Genomic DNA, 17,967 nt, shown 5'->3' with positions numbered 1-17,967 from the left:
AGGCTGGCCTCGAACTCACAGAGATCTACCAGCCTCTGCCTCCCGAGTGCTGGGATTAAAGATGTGCGCCACAACCTCCCTTCAAGAATCTTATTAATTAAGGAGGAGTCACAGTTCTGTGTCCCATAAAAAGTGAGCAATTGCTGGGTTCTTAGAAGGTGGAGGGTGTCCTCAGCTCCTGGCTTTCCCATCCTAGGGCCACATGAGGCATGAACAACCCTTGCATATTTGATGTATGTTCTTATCCAGACTACAACCAGTAAAAGAATAACACCAAAAAAAAAAAAAAATGACACAATTCAACAAATATGAAGAAAATGTGTAGTGCTGGGATTCTAGATATGCGCTTCCATTCAGGGTCTCTTTGTGAAAAGATTGTCCTCCCTACCTTGAAAGTAGCCAAAAGGAAAACATTAGGAGAAGCAGAGTCCACAGAAGAAAGATGGCAGCCATTCTGGTTTTCCTAGGGCTGAGGGTTTCCTCAGTGCCCAAAGCAAAGTCCTTGAACTCATCCTCCTGCATCAGCTTCTCAGAGTGCTAGGATTACAGATGGGCACCACCACACACAGCCTGGTTGGTTTGTAAGGTGCATGTTTGTTTGCAGGTGTGAATAGCGGGAGATGAATTATGCTCAGGAGATACAGCAGCAATGTCCTAAAGGAGAGAGGGACGGACCTAAGTCACAGCCATAGCTAAGCTAAAAGTAGAGCTGATTGCTCCGAGGTGATGGGAATGAAGACAATGTTTGGTACCAGATAGGAGCGGAACCTCGTGAAGACTATCTTCCAACTCTTCTAGAAGTCCCGATGGATGGAGGTGATTGCCTGCAGGCAGGTATGAGGGTTCACTGGCGATCTGAAAACAGGGGTAAGATGTGGAGCAAGCATGGTAGCAAAGGGAAGGCGATGGAAACAGAAGGGTGATTGCTGACCAGCCACCTGGACCCCTGAGGTTTCAGAGGCCACAGCTTTGGAGGCACTGGTCAGCACTTTCAGACTTTCAGTTCCCTGAATGCTTGTCTCAGTTTTCTGTCCACGTTGGTCCTTCTCAATTCTGCTGTTGGTTTTTCAGAAGTGTCTGGGGGATCCATGGTGGCCCACGCATGCTTGAAGTACAGGACTGGGTTCATTCCAAGACACAATATCCAACTGGAATACCGCATCCCATGCCCACGGGGAGAAAAGAGACAGATGGGGAGGTATCTACCACTGGGAGCTTCATGGCCAAGTTTTAGAACACCCAAAACGAAGAGGCAATCTCAAAAATCTTTAGCACAGTGTATTAAATAAAATTCAACTGTTAGCTGGATGGAGGTGGTATACGCCTTTAATCCCACACTTGGGAGGCAGGGGCAGGTGGATTTCTATAACTTTGAGGCCAGCCTGAGCTACAGAGTTCCAGAACAGCCAGGACTACACAGAGAAACCCTGTCTTGAAAAACAAACAAACAAAAAATTCAACTATAACGAAGTTGTTTCAAGCAAAGAAGAAGAAAAACAGAATGTTACCAACAACCTCTGGGCCAGAAGGCAGAAAGCAAACGTTTAAAGTTCCAAAATGTGGACCCAGCTCAGTCAGCAGGGCAGCATGGAGGTATTTATAAACACATTTGTGAATGAACACACCCTCCCAAGGACGATAGTCCCCTTTAATTGTCAACTTGCTACAAGCTAGAGTCTCAACGCGGGATTGTCCATAGTAGGTTGGCTTCTGTCCATGTCTCAGGGGATTTTCTTCATTCAGTTAATTGACATGGAAAGATCCAGCCCACTGTGAGTGGTACCATTCCCTAAGCAGGGGATCTGGACCATGTACGAGTGAAGAAATCGAGCTGGACAGAGGCAAACAAGTGATGAGCAACGTAAGCGTCCATTTCCCTCTGCTCTTGGCTGTGGCTGTCTTGTAGCTAGCTGCTCGATGTTCCTTCCTCTCTTCCCTAAGTTATTGTTGGTTTGTTCTTGTTGGTTTGTTTGTTTTATTCAGGGTACTTTATCACAGCAACAGGAATGAAACCAGGATACCAAGTGTGTATGATGTTTTGCAACAAATTAGAAGAAATGAAGAAAGACAAGGAAACGAAATGGAGCCTCCGTCCCAGGAGGGTGATCAGGAAAAGACTGGACAGAGGTCGACTTTTTAAATTCTTTGACAGTTTCATACACATGTACCATCAAATTTAGTTGTTTTCATCCCCAGCTTCCCTCTCATCCCCTTTCTCTCCCGTAGAAACCCTCCTCCCTCCCATCGTCTCTGCCTACTTCCTGTCTTGTGTGTGACCCACAGACTTTAACTAAGGTTGTTTGCACAAGCGCAGGAGAGGTTTTTACTGGAGCGTGGGAAGGTTATCAGTGGAACACCACTGAAGAAAGTGACATCCCTAGGGTTTACATTTCCAAAGATTTATTGGTTTTAGTTACGTATATGCACGTGTGCAGGTGCCCATGAAGGCCAAAAGGGGATGCTGGGTACTTTGAGCTAGAGTTCCTGGCATTTATGAGCCATCCAAGGAGATGCCGGCCTCTGAACTCCAGTCCTCTTCTCAAAGGACTTTTCAGGAAGTCTTCTGAACCACTGAGCCATCATAGCACCCCTGGTGGCTTCTCTCTCTCTCTCTCTCTCTCTCTCTCTCTCTCTCTCTCTCTCTCTCTCTCTCTTTCTTTCTTTCTTTTTTTCTTTAGACAGGGTTTCTCTGTGTAGCCCTGGCTGTCCTAGAACTCATTCTGTAGACCAGACTGGCTTCAAACTGAGAGATCAGCCTGCTTCTGCCTCCCTAATGCTGGGATTGAAGGCGTGTGCTCTGGGGTTTTCTTTTTTTAATCACCTTTCTGGCTCCTGGGGGCAGGGGTGAAGCTAGGGCCTCGTGAGTGCTAAACAAATGCTCTGCCACTGAGCTACGTCCCAACCTCACTTTAGTTGTGCGTTTTACCTTCTACATTCACCACTTTTCACAAACATTTTCTTTAAAGAATGGTTTATAATTGACCAAATTCTTCTCACAGTTCTCCATAGTGAGTCCAGGAACAAAGGACAACATTTTTAGCAGGAGGGGTGAGAGGGACCCTGCAGGTGTCCAGGCAGGGGAGCAAATGTGAAGAGGTGAGAATGAAAACATGGTTCAGATTGACTTCAACCTGGATCAGACTGGGGGACACAGTACAAATTTTTTGCGGGAGGAAGTTTCCTGGTTAATACAATCCCCAGTGCACAAGAAAGTATAATTACATCAAAACTCAATTCAAGGCATATGTCACTTCTTCCAAGAAGATGGGTCCTAGAGATGGGCTGCCTGTACTAGCTAAGGACCTAAGGAAGCATCTGGCCTGGTCTGGGTCATACAGATAGCATGGAGGTCATTTGGGCTGTAGCCACCTCCAGTCCTGGCTGTGGGACCTTGAAATGGCCTGGTCCAACAGATAACGCAGATCGCCAGCCTTCCAGATGGAAGAACAGGTAGTTCCTCGCTTCGTGACTAACATTCGAGGTTTCCCTGAATGTCTATAGGTGCAAAGACCTTTGGGGTCCCAACAGAGGGGAATCAGAATGTGAGTTGGGTGTCTACTGAAAAGATCCAACAAAAGACAAGCAGATAAAAAAGTCAAAGTAAGACTTTTTAACTTGAGCAGTTTCTGTCTTATTCATCAAGACACTTTTTAGGTGGTGAGTCTATGGAAAACCTGTGGATTGCTGGACAGACAGCTCAGCAGGGAAAGGCACTTACCACCAAGGCTGAAGACCTGAATTTGATTCCTATCACCTACATGGTATAAGAAGAGGATAACTCCTGCAAGTTGTCCCCTGACCTCCACACACACCATAGCACATGCTCACTCTCAACATGCAAATAAATAAATTATTTTCTATTTATTAAAAGAAAGAGAGAAGCGGGCGGGAGGGGTATCACATGCTTTTAATCACACCGTTTGGGAAGCAGAAGCAGGAGGATCTCTGGGAGTTCAAGGCCAGCCTGGTCTACAAAGTGAGTTCCAGGATAGTCAGGACTGTTACACAGAGAAACCCTGTCTGGAAAAACCAAAGAGAGAGAAAGAGAGAAGCTGGGTGTGGTGGTACACACACGCCTTTAATCCCAGCACTCCAGAAGCAGAGGCAGGTGGATCTCTGTGAGTTTCATGCCTGGTCTACATAGTGAGACCCTGTCTCAGAAAAAAAAAAAAAGAAAGAAAGAAAGAAAGAAAGAGAGAAAAGAGACCTAAGTTCCCTGTCTCCGTGAAGGCAGGTTCACAGGGCTGTCAACCACATGGTGAGAGATGGAACTCCACTGTGAGGAACTGGAGTTGCCTGTGTCCTCATTTTGGACTTTGCACCTCCAGACTGTAAGAAATGAACACTTGCTGGGTAAGCCACAGGGAGGCACTTTGTGAGACAGCAGATTAGTGCTCACAAGCTATTGGAGTAGAAGTCAGTCTGGTTTGGTTTTTATTTCTTTCTAGCCACCATATAATCAGCCACTCTGTGCCATTTTACACTCCACTCAAATGCTACAGACCTGACTACATAAAATAAAGTGTATTTATTTCATGTCTATGAAGTCACTTGCCCTCCCCTTACAGCTGTCAACACTTGGGAAACAAGAAAACATTCTCTTTGTGCAGCCACTTCCCAGAATGCACCAGTCTGTTACTATTTGTGGCTAACATGAAGGTACAGTACTGCTTAGGAGTAAGTAAAGTGGGAAAGGAAAAGATAATCATCACTCTTGGAAATTCTGGGTTGGGGCTGGAGAGATGGCTCAGCAGTCAGGACACTTGGCTGCTGGTAATCTGTCCCCAGCACTCATACAGTGGCACACAACCATCTGTAACTATGGCTCTAAAGTCCTCTTCTGCCCTCCAAGGGCCCTGCACACACGGTGCACAGACATAAACGCTGGCAAAACACTCGTGCATGACGTAAAAAGCAATAAATCTTGTTCTTTGTGCACAAGCCACGGTTCCTGGACTGTGGCTCCCACCCCTCATCAATGAAGCCTCTCCTTACAGCGAACGGAGCCACCACAGAAAACCACCGCTGGACACATGCAGAGATCAGCAAATTGTGTGGAGTCCAGCTGCAACAGATACAGCCACATCACAGGTTCCTGCATCTGTATCTCAGGGAAGATCTCAGAAGAGGGACAGAAAGATCCTAAGAGCCAGAAAACCACGAAGTCTGCCGTGAAGCATTCTCTCCTTGGAATGCAGCAGGACTGGGACAATGGCAGAGTAGATGGCCAGAAACTGTAGAGAAGGGAAGTTTTGCAGGATGCTACCCCTAGATAAAGAACTACGGGAGCTACTGACTGCTGGGATCAGCCCCGTCATTGGTTGTTCAACACAGAGTGCTCAGTCGTAAAACCGTTACACACACAACAAAACTGGACTCTGGGGGTTGTGTGTACAGACACATATGTGTGTATGTATGTATACACTTACACATACATATACACATATGTAGATATATGTAACCCAACAGAAAAAGGTTGTTATGAAGGTTTCTCTGGTGCCTTCCGGGTTAATAAAGGTCTCACTTCCTCAGTGTTTATCTCTCCTGGTGTAAGGATGGCTGTGTGGAGTTATGCGTAAAGATGGAAAAGAAAAGACAGCTGTAACAGGGTTCTCTAGGGTCACAGAATTTATGGAATGAAGATACATATAAAGGGGATTTACCGGAATGACTTCCAGGCTGCATTCCAATAGCTAGCTGTGGATGGAAAGCCAAGAATCCAGTAGCTGCTCAGTCCCCCGAGGCTGGGTGTCTGAGCTGGTTTTTCTGCATATACAGAATCCTGAGGAAGTAGGTTCCAAAGCCAGTGAAGGAATGGGTGTGCTAGCAAGGTGAGGGCAAGCAGGCGAAAAGCAAAAGCTTCCTTCTTCCATGTCCTTATGTAGGCTTCCTGCAGAAGGTGTGGCCCAGATTGAAGGCTTGTGTCTTCCCTCCTCAAGATCGGGATCAGAGGTGTATCTTCCCACCTCAGAGGTCTGGATTAGAAGTGGCTTCACCCACTTCAAACCAAGCAGAGTATCTCTCACGGGTGTGCCTTTCATTTCTGGGTTCTTAGTGAAGTTGACAACCAAGAACAGCCATCACAACGGCCGTGTGACATTGTACCCTGTTCTAGGCAAATGGTGGGAGACACAGCTTTTCTTGAATCTACTTCTCAATCACTTTTGACTCAAAATAACCACTGTGTCAGAGTCGGAGCTGGGCGTCATGATCCACCTTCGGTAATAAACGTGGCAGAATGGTCTCCGAGGACTCTCCCGTCTCTCTTCTAACCCAGCTCTGCAGTAACACTGCTGGGACAGGAAGGAACAGTCTGGTAAGAAATCTGAGACGTCATTCACATCTAGTCAGAGGAAGGTGTGCAGGAGGAGACACTTTCTTCAACCAGTTCAGGTTCCAAGCCTTTGAACGAATATCAGACAACTGAGTAAGGACAAACAGTTTGTTTATTCTGAGACAGGGTCTTGCTCTGTAGCTCAAGCACAAGCAGCTCTATGAGCCAGGGCCATGGTTCCTTCCACACGGCATGGTGGCTGGGTTCCAAGACCTCCAGAGGTGGGAGCTATGTTGCCTTTTATGACCTGTCCTGAGAAGTCACAAAATGTCTTCAAGAGAATGGCACACAGACTCTTTTCAACTAGATGAATGTCACAGTCACATTATAAAGAGAACATCCCCAACAGGAAATGCTGAGGTAGCTGCTATGGCCTACAATGGAGTGAAGGTTCTCAGCCTTCCTGATGCTGGGACCCTTTAATACAGTTCTTCATGTTGTGGTGACCCATAAAATTATTTTTGTTACTACTTTATGACTGCAATTTTGCTACTGTTATGACTTGTAATGTAAATATCTGATATGCAGGATATCTGATATGCAACCCTGTGAAAGGGCTGTTCAGCCCCCAAAGGGGTCTCGACCCATAGGTTGAGAACCACCATTTTAGAATAAGATGAATGTGGCCAGGTGGTGATGGTATTCACCTTTAATCCCAGCACTCGGGAGACCTAGGCAGGTGGATTTCTATGAGTTCAAGGCCAGCCTGGTCTACAGAGCAAGTTCCATGACAGCCAATGCTACACAGAGAAACCATGTCTCAGAGAAACCAAAAGAAGGAGGACCAGGAGGAGGAGGGGGAGGAGGTGGTGATGCCATCGTGGTCCTGCAGGATGGTGAGGTGCTGCCACCTTCTGGGCACCAAGAATAATGCCACCTATTTCAACTGCTGTTTCCTGTATCTGGAACTATGCACCCCTCTCCTATCCCAGCCATCCTCGGTTTATATGACTCTTTCCTGATGGTTGTTGGTCTGTCTGCCTGCCTGTCTGTTTGGCAACAGTCCTGGCCTCTGTACTGATTTCCATTTGGATGAGAACACTGAGGGACCCACAGGAATTGTTTGGAGTCGTCTTCCTTGTGTCTGTCCACATTGGCTCAGATTGTCCCCTCCTGACCCAACCATGGTTGGCTTCCTCCACCGCCTGCTCTGCCGGGATCCCTCAGGGCATGCTGTGGTTCCTGGCAGCCCCTCCTGGCAGCCAGGCTTACCCACACTGCACCACTCCCGCCCAAAATAACTTCTTTTCTCCACAAGGTCTCCAGCTAGTCCCTAGGTTTCCTCCCTTCCTCTCTGGCTGCAGCCTCTCCTCAGGCGTTTCTCTAATCTTCCTTCTCCCAGGTCCAGCACTGAGCCCACTCTCTTCACAGGCCTCGAGAGATCATCACTCCTCAAATCCTTTGTGTGCGGAAGACTCCAGCCCAGTCTTGTCTCTGACTCCCAGCTCTGAGTGTGACTCACAGACTATTCCTGGGGACACAGCACAAGCTAGAGCTCCTGCTCTGACTTCCTCGGATGATGAACTGTGATGTGGAAGAGCAAGTGAAATGTTTCTTCCCTGAGTTGCTTTTGGTCATGGCGGTTCATCACAGCAGTAAAAACCGTAGGACGCAGCGGTTTGTCCAGCAGAGCACCAGGCACCTAGGCAGGCTTTGTTGCTGTTCTCTGAGACAGGCTCACCACGTTTCCCTGACTGCAGGTGTGTGCTGCTGCAGCTACCATCTTGTAGCTCCTCCGGCAGGTGACCCCACACACCAGGGACTCCCCTGCCATCACCCGGACCCTGTGGGTCCCGGACTGATGTGCTGGCTCATTCTTCTACCACTACGCCCTGTCTCTGTGACTCTATCACGATTCTACTACTACTTGCCCTTGACTAGGACCTTCTAGAAGAGCCAGGATGTAGCTCAGTTGGTAGAGTGTACACCTAGCATGCACAAATCCCTGGGCTCCATCCCCAACACTGCACAACCCAGCTGTGTTGGTAAACACCTGTCATCCCAGCATTCTGAGGTTGGAGCAGGAGGATCGCAAGTTTAAGGTCATCCTCAGCTGCATAGTGATTTTGAGGCCAGCCTGGGCTACATGAGACCTTGCCTCAAAAGAAGAAAAATAATTGGGGGATTATCTTGCTCTGTAAACCAGGCTGGACTCAAACTCATGGTCCTCCCACAAGTGCTAAGATTATAGACATGCATCCCCACATCCAGCTCACCAGTATTCTTGACTGTGGCAGTGATCTGGGGCACTGGACACCCCTCCCCCCACTTAACCTTATGAGCTTCCTTTAAAATCCATATCCAGGGACTGGAAACATGGCTCAGTGGTTAAGAGCACTTGCTGTTCTTGCAGAGGACCCAGATGCAGTTCCCAGCACCCACAAGGTGGCTCACAACCATCTGTAACTCTAATGACAGAGGATATGGTGCCTCTTCTGTCTCCCGTGGGTACCAGGCATTTGTGTGGTGCACAGAAACTATGCGCAAGCGCTCACACATACAAAATGAAATAAGAATAAGTTGTTGTGGGAATCCCGCCACTTGGCCCAATGACCAATTAGATGGAGCAGTTTGTTTTGTTTGGTTTGGCATTATGGGCATGGTCTTCTCTGAGGACATGGGACATCTTAAAAACTATGGGACAGGGGGTACATGCTGTCTTGGCTGGTCGGAGCAGGAGCAAAGGTGGAGAAGTGTGGCTTGCAATTGGTTCCCGCGCCCTTGGGTAGAACAGCAGGACAACAGCTGGATCAGCAGCGGCGTCTACCTTGTTCTGTGTTGGGAATGTACCTTACTGATGTCATCCCTTAAGAAGTCTTACCTAGCCGGGCGGTGGTGGCGCACGCCTTTAATCCCAGCACTCGGGAGGCAGAGCCAGGCGGATCTCTGTGAGTTCGAGGCCAGCCTGGGCTACCAAGTGAGTTCCAGGAAAGGCGCAAAGCTACACAGAGAAACCCTGTCTCAAAAAACCAAAAAAAAAAAAAAAAAAAAGAAGAAGTCTTACCTGGCCCCTTACCTCAGTGTCTCTCCTCATCAATAAATATATATATACACCACCGCCCGGCCAATAAATATATTTTTAAAACCCATCTCCACATTAGACCAGAAGCCGGGACCTTGGTCTCTTTTCCATCTTGCAAGATGACGGGTGAAAAAGCCAAGAAGCCTGACACCGAGGAGAAGATACCTGCAGCCAAGAAGGCTGGGAGTGACGCCGCTGCCGCTGCTGGTGGTGCTCCTGCCCCTGCCGCTGCTGCTGCTGGTGGTGCCCCTGCCCCTGCTGCTGCTGGTGGTGCTCCTGCCCCTGCCCCTGCCGCTGCTGCTGCTGCTGGTGGTGCCCCTGCCCCTGCTGCTGCTGGTGGTGGTGGTGCTCCTGCCGCTGCCGCTGCTGCTGCTGCTGGTGCTCCTGCCGCTGCTGCTGCTGGTGGTGCCCCTGCCGCTGCTGCTGCTGGTGGTGGTGGTGCTCCTGCCCCTGCCGCTGCTGCTGCTGGTGGTGCCCCTGCCCCTGCTGCTGCTGGTGGTGGTGGTGCTCCTGCCCCTGCCGCTGCTGCTGCTGGTGGTGCCCCTGCCGCTACTGCTGCTGCTGCTGCTGCTGGTGCTCCTGCCGCTGCTGCTGCTGCTGCTGCCGCTGCTGCTGCTGGTGGTGCTCCTGCCGCTGCTGCTGCTGCTGCTGCTGCTGCTGGTGGTGCCCCTGCCACTGCCGCTGGTGGTGGTGCTCCTGCCCCTGCCGCTGCTGCTGCTGGTGCCCCTGGCGCTGCTGGTGGTGCCCCTGCCGCTGATGCTGGTGCCCCTGCCGCTGATGCTGGTGCCCCTGCCGCTGATGCAGCCAAAAAGAGTGACCCTGAGGTGAAGAAGCCCCAGTTGTAGCTGAAACCCTGTCCTGGTTAGAGGAATTGGCAGATACTTCCTATGTGTGCTATGTATTCCAGAAAGGCCTTGTACAAAAGGAAAACTCAGTTGTAAAACCCAAGGTTGAAAAGAAGAAGAAAAGGGAGAAGGTCCTTGTTACTGCCACAAACCGGTTGGTGGTGACAAGAACGGTGGTATTCGGGGTAGTTACGCTTCAAAAAATGCCAAGGTCTTATCCTACGACTCAGGAGCTGCTGAGTCATGGCAAAAAGCCCTTCAGCCTGCGTGTGAGAAGTCTGCGTGCCAGCGTCATTCCTGGGATCATCCTGATCATCCTCACGGGTGCCACAGGGGCAAGAGAGTGGCCTTCCTGAAGAAGCTAGGCAGTGGCTTGCTACTTGTGACTGGACCTCTTGCCCTCAACAGAGTTCCTCTGATCAGAACACACCAGAACTTTCTCATCATCACCCCTACAAAAGTTGGTATCAACAAGGTTAAAATCCCCAAACACCTGACTGACACTTACTTCAAGAAGAAGCAGCTGCGCACACCTGGGCACCACGAGTGAGGTCTTGGACACAGAGAAGGAGAAATACGAGATTTCAGAGCAGCGCAAGGCTGATCAGAAAACTGTGGATTGGCAGATTTTGCCAGCGATCAAAACCATTCCCCAGCTCCATGGCTACCTGCGATCTCAGTTCTCTCTGACTAATGGGATGTACCCCCACAAACTGGCTTTCTAAATTGCTAACAACTTAATAAAACAGCATATGTTTATAAAGCTGTATATGTATACATGTATAAAAATCTCCAGACATAGTCACCCTCGAAGATGCTGGACCTTTGGAGTATGAATTTTTGGAGAATGCTGTTCATTCTTTGTGGCAGCTGATCCTGTTTGTCAATTTGCAACATCAGGGAAAAGGGAACTTCAACTAAGGAGTTGCCTCCATCAAACTGACCTGTGGCCATGTCTGTGGGGCATTTGTTTATTGCTAATTAATGTAGAAGAGCCAGTCCACTGTGGGTGGTGCCATCCTTAGGCAGATATGTAACTGGAAACTTTTCTGTGTCCTGCTTGACCCACAGCAGCTTATAAAATAATCACTCAAACACTCAGAGGCTTCATATTAATTACAAGCTGTTTGGTCTATGGCTCAGGCTTATAGCTGGCTAGCTATTACATCTTAAATTAACCCATTTCTATTAATCTATGCATCGCCATGTGTCTCATGGCTTTACCTGTGTTCTGTTACATCTTGCTCCCCCAGGCGGTGTGCAGAGTTTCCCCTGACTCCTCCTTTCTTCTCCCTGTATCTTTGTTTGGATTTCCTGCCTGGCTATAACCTGTCTTGCCATAGGCCAAAGCAGCTTCTTTATTAACCCATGGTAGTAACACATATTCACAGCATACAGAAAGATTCTGATCACATAGCACTTCCCCTTTTCTGTCTAATCAAATAGGAAGGTTTTCATTTTACCATAGTAAAATTATATACGACAAAACAGTTATCAAACAAAAATCACAGTTACAACATCTAGTCTATTTGTATTTGACAAAATTAAAGAAAACATTTAATTATATATCTTAGTGAATCTAAAGTTTTATATCTAATTTATCTTTTATCATAACTAAGGAAAATTATAATTAACTATCTAGTCTTCAAATCCATCAAAGTCCCCAGAAGGATATAATATTATGTGAGTAAACAGGAAGTACATTGCAAGCAACTTCCAAAACTCTAGAAATGACAAGAGACATCTGGCTGCCTGGACAGTCACCCAAAGGTCCTCTGTAATGTTGGGGCCTCTGTCTTCAGCCTACAGGCCTCGAGTATATGGCAGACTTTTCAGTGAAGCAGGAAATTTGAAGGACTGTCCCATCTATTTCGGCAAAGCTCGTTAGTTGCTTTCCTCTGTGTCCTGCAGGATGTCTGGCAGTCTCCTCTGTGAAGCAGGAACCTGAAGGACCATCTTGCCTTGTTTTGCCAAAGTTCAGTGGTCATTTTCCTGTGGGTCTTGCATGTCTGCTGCAGGCCGCAGGAATATATCATAAGAACTCAGCTGGTTATGGCAAAGTCACTACCTGGAGGAATCAGGGAATTCCTCCAGAGGAAGCCAAATCCCAAGGAGTTTTTGGTGTTACTTGGCTTGTTATATATCAGCTGTCTTCTGTTATGAAAATCATGTGTGCCTTCATAGTTTTCCCAATTGACTTTTCCCTAAGAAGGGCTAACAGTGTGGACTGATCACTCTCTGGACATACACATTCCAGATATTTGGAGAACAGCCTTAGGAAAGGCTTTCTCTGGAATCAGATATCTCCCTTGGCCACTTTCAAGGACTAGCAGTAATAACAGTCCATATGCAAGTCTCCTGATTTAAGGTAAATTCCACAAGGAGACACCACCTAGGTCAGGTGGATGTTAAGTAATAGCTTTACACAATTCATCTCAGACCCTCCTTTCTTTTTTTTTTTTTTTGGTTTTTTGAGACAGGGTTTCTCTGTGTAGCTTTGCGCCTTTCCTGGAGCTCACTTGGTAGCCCAGGCTGGCCTCGAACTCACAGAGATCCGCCTGGCTCTGCCTCCCGAGTGCTGGGATTAAAGGCGTGCGCCGCCACCACCGCCCGGCAGAGACCCTCCTTTCTTACAGCCTTACTAACTTTATAGACCGCTAACTCCTTACCTAACCACTTCTAGGAATATTTAGATAACCTTCTGCACTGGCAGCTAGGCTCAGCCAGAACCCCAGTTCAAGCCTCCCTGTAATTATCATCATTGGCAGCATCCGGCCAGGTCCATCCCCAGATGGAGGAAAGTACCTCATCAGAGATACCTCTGTACTTTCTAAGAACAGACTTAAGCATCCAGGCTACCCATTTGAGAAGGCCTGGCAGATGTGCCAGTTAAGCTTTACTTCCTGCTTTCCCAAACCTTTCCTCTAGTTCCAGATCTCCCTTTAACTATCACCAAAAGCATCTAGCTGTACACAGGTTGCCTAGCGACTGAGCACACTTTCCCCCACCCTGCAGAAAAATGGCAGATAGCTTGGACAGATAGGAGCCACAGGAAAAAAGAAGACAGTTCTATTTTCTCCCATTGACCTAGCAACTTATAGATTCTTAACATTTTCTACTAATCACGTTTAAGAGTTTAATAGTTGAGCACATAAGATCCCTCTTCTTAGATATTACCCGAATTTAGCCTTTAAATTCATTTCCCCATTGGTCACTTCCCTTTGGGGTTGCAAATGATAATTAACAGTTATTGCCTCTCAATGTGATTCTTATCACCCCTCTGTTTGACCCTGGAAGCCTGGATTTATATACCAGGACTTCCAGGGCACGGAGAGATGGAGAAGAGAAAAGAGAATGGAAGAACTAGATGGGTAAGAACTTGAGAGGAACAAACTGAGATGGGGAAGAACTAGATTGAAGGGCGAGAAGAGAGGACAAGAGGAACAAGATGGAAGATGAGGAAGAGCCAGATGGGTAAGAACAAGATGAGGAAGAGCCAGATGAGAGAGAAGGAGATGGGAGAGGAGCTGATAGGGGAAAGAACTAGAAAGATGAGAACCTAGAAGGGACAGAACTAGATGAAGGAATTAAGATAGAACCTAGAGGGGACAGTAGATAAATATAGAGACATGAGGCAAGAAAGGAGCTAGACATGAGAGCAGAATAGAAGCTGTGTAGAGAGAGAACTATCACAGAATAATAAAGTGTATGAACTAAGGAGTTTCGTGTACATAGATTCATTTCTTTTCACCAAAGATTAATTATCAGCTGGTTGTAGATTCTTCCCGGACCCTGGGAGAGGACTATCGAGGTGCTGTAGATTCTTCCCGGACCCTGGGAGAGGACTATCGAGGTGCTGGACCCCCATATTCCCGATACATGTCCAGTTTATATAACATATTGTCAAGCAGTCTAGGCAAGACCAGTTTCTTGCCCAAATGGCTAGCTAGCCTTTCCACATTGTAAGCAAACTCCATAACGAGTTTCTTCAATGGCCATCATCCTCTTTGAAGTAATTGGTGCTGCCAGGAGCAGACATGTCTCACTGGACAGAAAAGTCAAAGTTTTTAAAACATTAAATGCCATATTCTGTAGGTCTTTGAAGTATTTGAAGATTACCTATCTGAAATATATCTTTGTATACCTAAAAAACCTAACTAACATGACTATAATATTGACTATTACAGATGACTAACTATAATCTGTATTTTTTAATTATACATTGCATTCTTAATTGAGCTGCATAAACACAATACCTTAAACAAAAGTAGAAACATACATACAATATATTGTAACAAAAATAACCTTAAATTTGTATCAATATACAAAAATCCTTTAAACAAGAATAGAAACATATATACAGTGTAACAAAATTAACTTTAAATTTGTATCATTATACCAAAATTCATGTCAATGTAAAATATCTCAGATTAATAGTTGTTTTTTGTATTATAGTAGATTCAATAATCTACCTTTTTCCTGTCGTTTCTATATCATACTCCCCTTTTTCTTTTAGAAAGAGATTGACTATGAACAATAACAATTTGTAACCAAATCCCCTAAATAAAGACAAACATCCATAATCCATTTTGGGGGAATGTATGTGTAGTTTTTTCAGGCTACTTCCTTCTGATTGAGGATCTTAGTAATCTTTGGGGGACCCTGAGAAAATTTGGAATTATGGTCAAGTCCTGACTGGAGTAGTGTGTGAGGCTGGATCATCTCAGCCAGCTGCCTTGATGCTGTTCTGGATGTTGGATCATCTGGGCCATTGCTCCCATTGGAGACCTCTCAGGGGGTTTTCCTTGATGGAGCCATATTAACCTGGAAGGAATCCACATCTTCTGTGAAACGAAAGCACAACCTCTTTTCCAAAGCAACATATCCTTAGACGCAAATTTCAAAGTCAAGATACCTTTAAGATACACGTGTTGGTTTAGCTTAGCAGACCCCACAATCAAATGTCTCTCTGAAGTTGAAAATCCAAAGACAACATAATAATATACAGTATCCCAGACTCTCCATGTATTTTCCATCTTTACATGGCTTTTTTTATATTACTGTACTCTTTTTTTAAGGATTTTATTTTATTATTTTAAAACTATATCTCTTTTTTATGACTGTCTACGCCTTATCTTTTCTCTCTCAAGCCTATGCATGTTTTTTAAACAGATTATGACCCACTTAGAGTTGTTTTTTGTTGTTGTTGTTTTGTTTTATTTTTTATTTTTTGTTTTTTTGTCTGAATCTGTTTTATTGTGTATCTTTTAGCCTTTTATTTGTCTGAGCAAAAGCCTTAAATCCACCAAGTAGGTGCTGCTGGAGCTTGTGTTGATAGCTTAAGCATGCAGGCAGAGCCTGGGAGAATCCTCTCTGTACCATAGCCTGTGGGAGAGACAGCAGGAGCCTGCCACACCAGGCTGCCACACTTAGCTCATGGTGGCTGGTGGCTGTCAGGAGACTTGTCTCTGGGCTGTTGCTGGCATGAGACTCTGAAACTAGGAAGCCCAGCATGGCTCCATTTCTGTGCATTCAGAACCTTTTTTAAGGTTTCTCAGGTCTATGTGGATCAATGTCCAACATTGGGCACCACTTTCTAAGTGTATCCACAAGAGTCTGTTAAAGGTTATCAGTGGATTTATTTATTAAGATATAAAATGGGGAGAAATACACTCACAGATATAGAACAAAGTAAACAGTGGAGGTGGCTGTCCTCTGTTCTGCCTGGGGACGAATGGAACCAGCCATCCAGTCTACAACCACCTCAAGAGAGAGAGTGCAGCCCCCTCCTCAGTTTTAAGCAGTCACATGCCCAGAAAAAAACATGCCTCTGTGGGGCCAGATACCACAAGATTATTGGTGGAGCAAATTCCCACAGAGATACCATCACCTCCTAAACATTTTAAGAAAGCAATGCCCCTTCTCCCTCTCACAAAAGGTTTTTGTTTTCTCAGGGTTATGGATAATTGTCATCTGTAAGGGGTTGGTTACAAGTTGTAATAGGGTTGGGGGTGGAACAATAAAGTTTAGATTCAGGAATCTCCTTTGGAAAAGAAAAAAGGGGGAGAGATAGGATAGGATAATAAGGTAGATTATTGTATGTACTTGGAAATTAATTTAGCAACTATCAGCTTTAGATAATTAGCACTGGTATGGATTCTTATATATTGATACAAATGTAAAATTATTTTTCTATTCCTGTTTGATATAATTTGTATATTGATACAAATACAAAACTATATTTGTCATATTGTACATATGTTCCTACTCCTGCTTAAAATATTTTTGTATATTGATACAAATGTAAAATTATATTTTTCATACTGTATGTATGTTCTACTTTTTTTGTTTGTTTTCTGTTTTTTTCTTCGAGACAGGGTTTCTTTGTGTAGTTTTAGTGCCTGTCCTGGATCTCGCTCTGTAGACCAGGCTGGCCTCCAACTTACAGGGATCTGCCTGACTGTGTCTCCCAAGTGCTAGGATTAAAAGTTGTGCACCACCACCACCACCAGGCCAGTATATTCTACTTTTGTTTAGAATATTTTGTACATTGATACAAATTAAGGATATTGTTGTCATACTGCACTATATATTTCTACCTCTGATTAAGATATTTTAGTATATTGTCACAATTTCAAGGCCATTGTCCCTATACTGTACATCTGTTTGCAGACTGTTCAATTTTATAATGTGAAGCCTTAGTCTTTAAGTTATATAGGTTGATAAGAGTTACAGGTTAATAATCACCCATGCTTGTCATACTTGTTAGTAGGTTTTCTAGATATACAGAGATATATGTTGCATGGATAGGTAATCTTCAAACACTTCATAGACCCAGAGAATATGGCATTTAAATGTTTTATAACTTAGATTTCTGTTAATGTGAGACACAATTGTTTCTGACAGCACCGATCTATTCCCGAGAGGTTGGGCTTTGAAGACACTACACATGGAGTTTGTCTTCTTCTTGACAAAAGTGGCCTGTTGGGCAAAGAACTGCCCTTGCCTCGGCTGCTGACAAGTAAGTTCACTGTCCAATTGAGATGAGCAGGACAAAGGAAAAAGCGACTGTCGAACCTTGCCAAGACAAGGTAGGCCAGTCTTTCAAAATTTCCTGCTTCTGAGAATGGTCTGTCAGATATTCTAGGCCTGTAGCCAAAAGTGGTTGCCCCAACATTGCAGAGAAACATTGGGTGACTGTCCAGCAGCCAGCTGTTTCTATCATACCTTGCATGTTTCAGAAGTAGCTCGTTTGCACTTCCTACTTACTCAAGTAATATTATTTTCCTTCTCAGGTCTTTGAGAGGATTGAAGACTAGATAGTTACAGTTACAATCCTCTCAGATTTTAGCTAAGAGCATTTCAGGTACAAGATTTAGATCCTTCAGGATAGGACAGCTATTGGAGTAATCTCTGTAACTTGCCAATTACCTTTGGCCTGGATATTTAGTACGTTTTTTGCTCATTGTTGTTCTTGCTGGCTGTTGTTTTATTTTTATGTTATTATCATTTCTTTCTTCTAGGCAATACTTTGATAATTGTTCTTATTGTGTACAGCTTTGTATTAGGTTTAAAACTTTCTTACTTAGACAAAAAGGGGAAGTGTTGTGAGAATTCACTCCGCCAGTGACCTTGGGGTATTCGACCCGATAGAGGCGTGGTTTTTTTTCTGGGTATGTGACTCTTAAAACTGAGGAGGGGTGTGTGTGCTCTTTCTCTGGAGGTGGTTGTAGACTGGACGGCTGGTTCCATTCACCCCCAGGGCA

General features: G+C 45.5%; 1 pseudogene; it reads left to right on the top strand.

Moving 5' to 3' along the window:
* Nucleotides 1-9,475: 9,475 nt before the first annotated feature.
* LOC131914544 (large ribosomal subunit protein eL6-like) lies at nucleotides 9,476-10,926 on the top strand (annotated as a pseudogene).
* The last annotated feature ends 7,041 nt before the right edge of the window (nucleotides 10,927-17,967 follow it).

Source organism: Peromyscus eremicus, chromosome 7, assembly GCF_949786415.1.
Source record: "Peromyscus eremicus chromosome 7, PerEre_H2_v1, whole genome shotgun sequence".
Classification (NCBI taxonomy): Eukaryota; Metazoa; Chordata; class Mammalia; order Rodentia; family Cricetidae; genus Peromyscus; species Peromyscus eremicus.
This window is presented reverse-complemented; position numbering and strand designations above follow the sequence as displayed.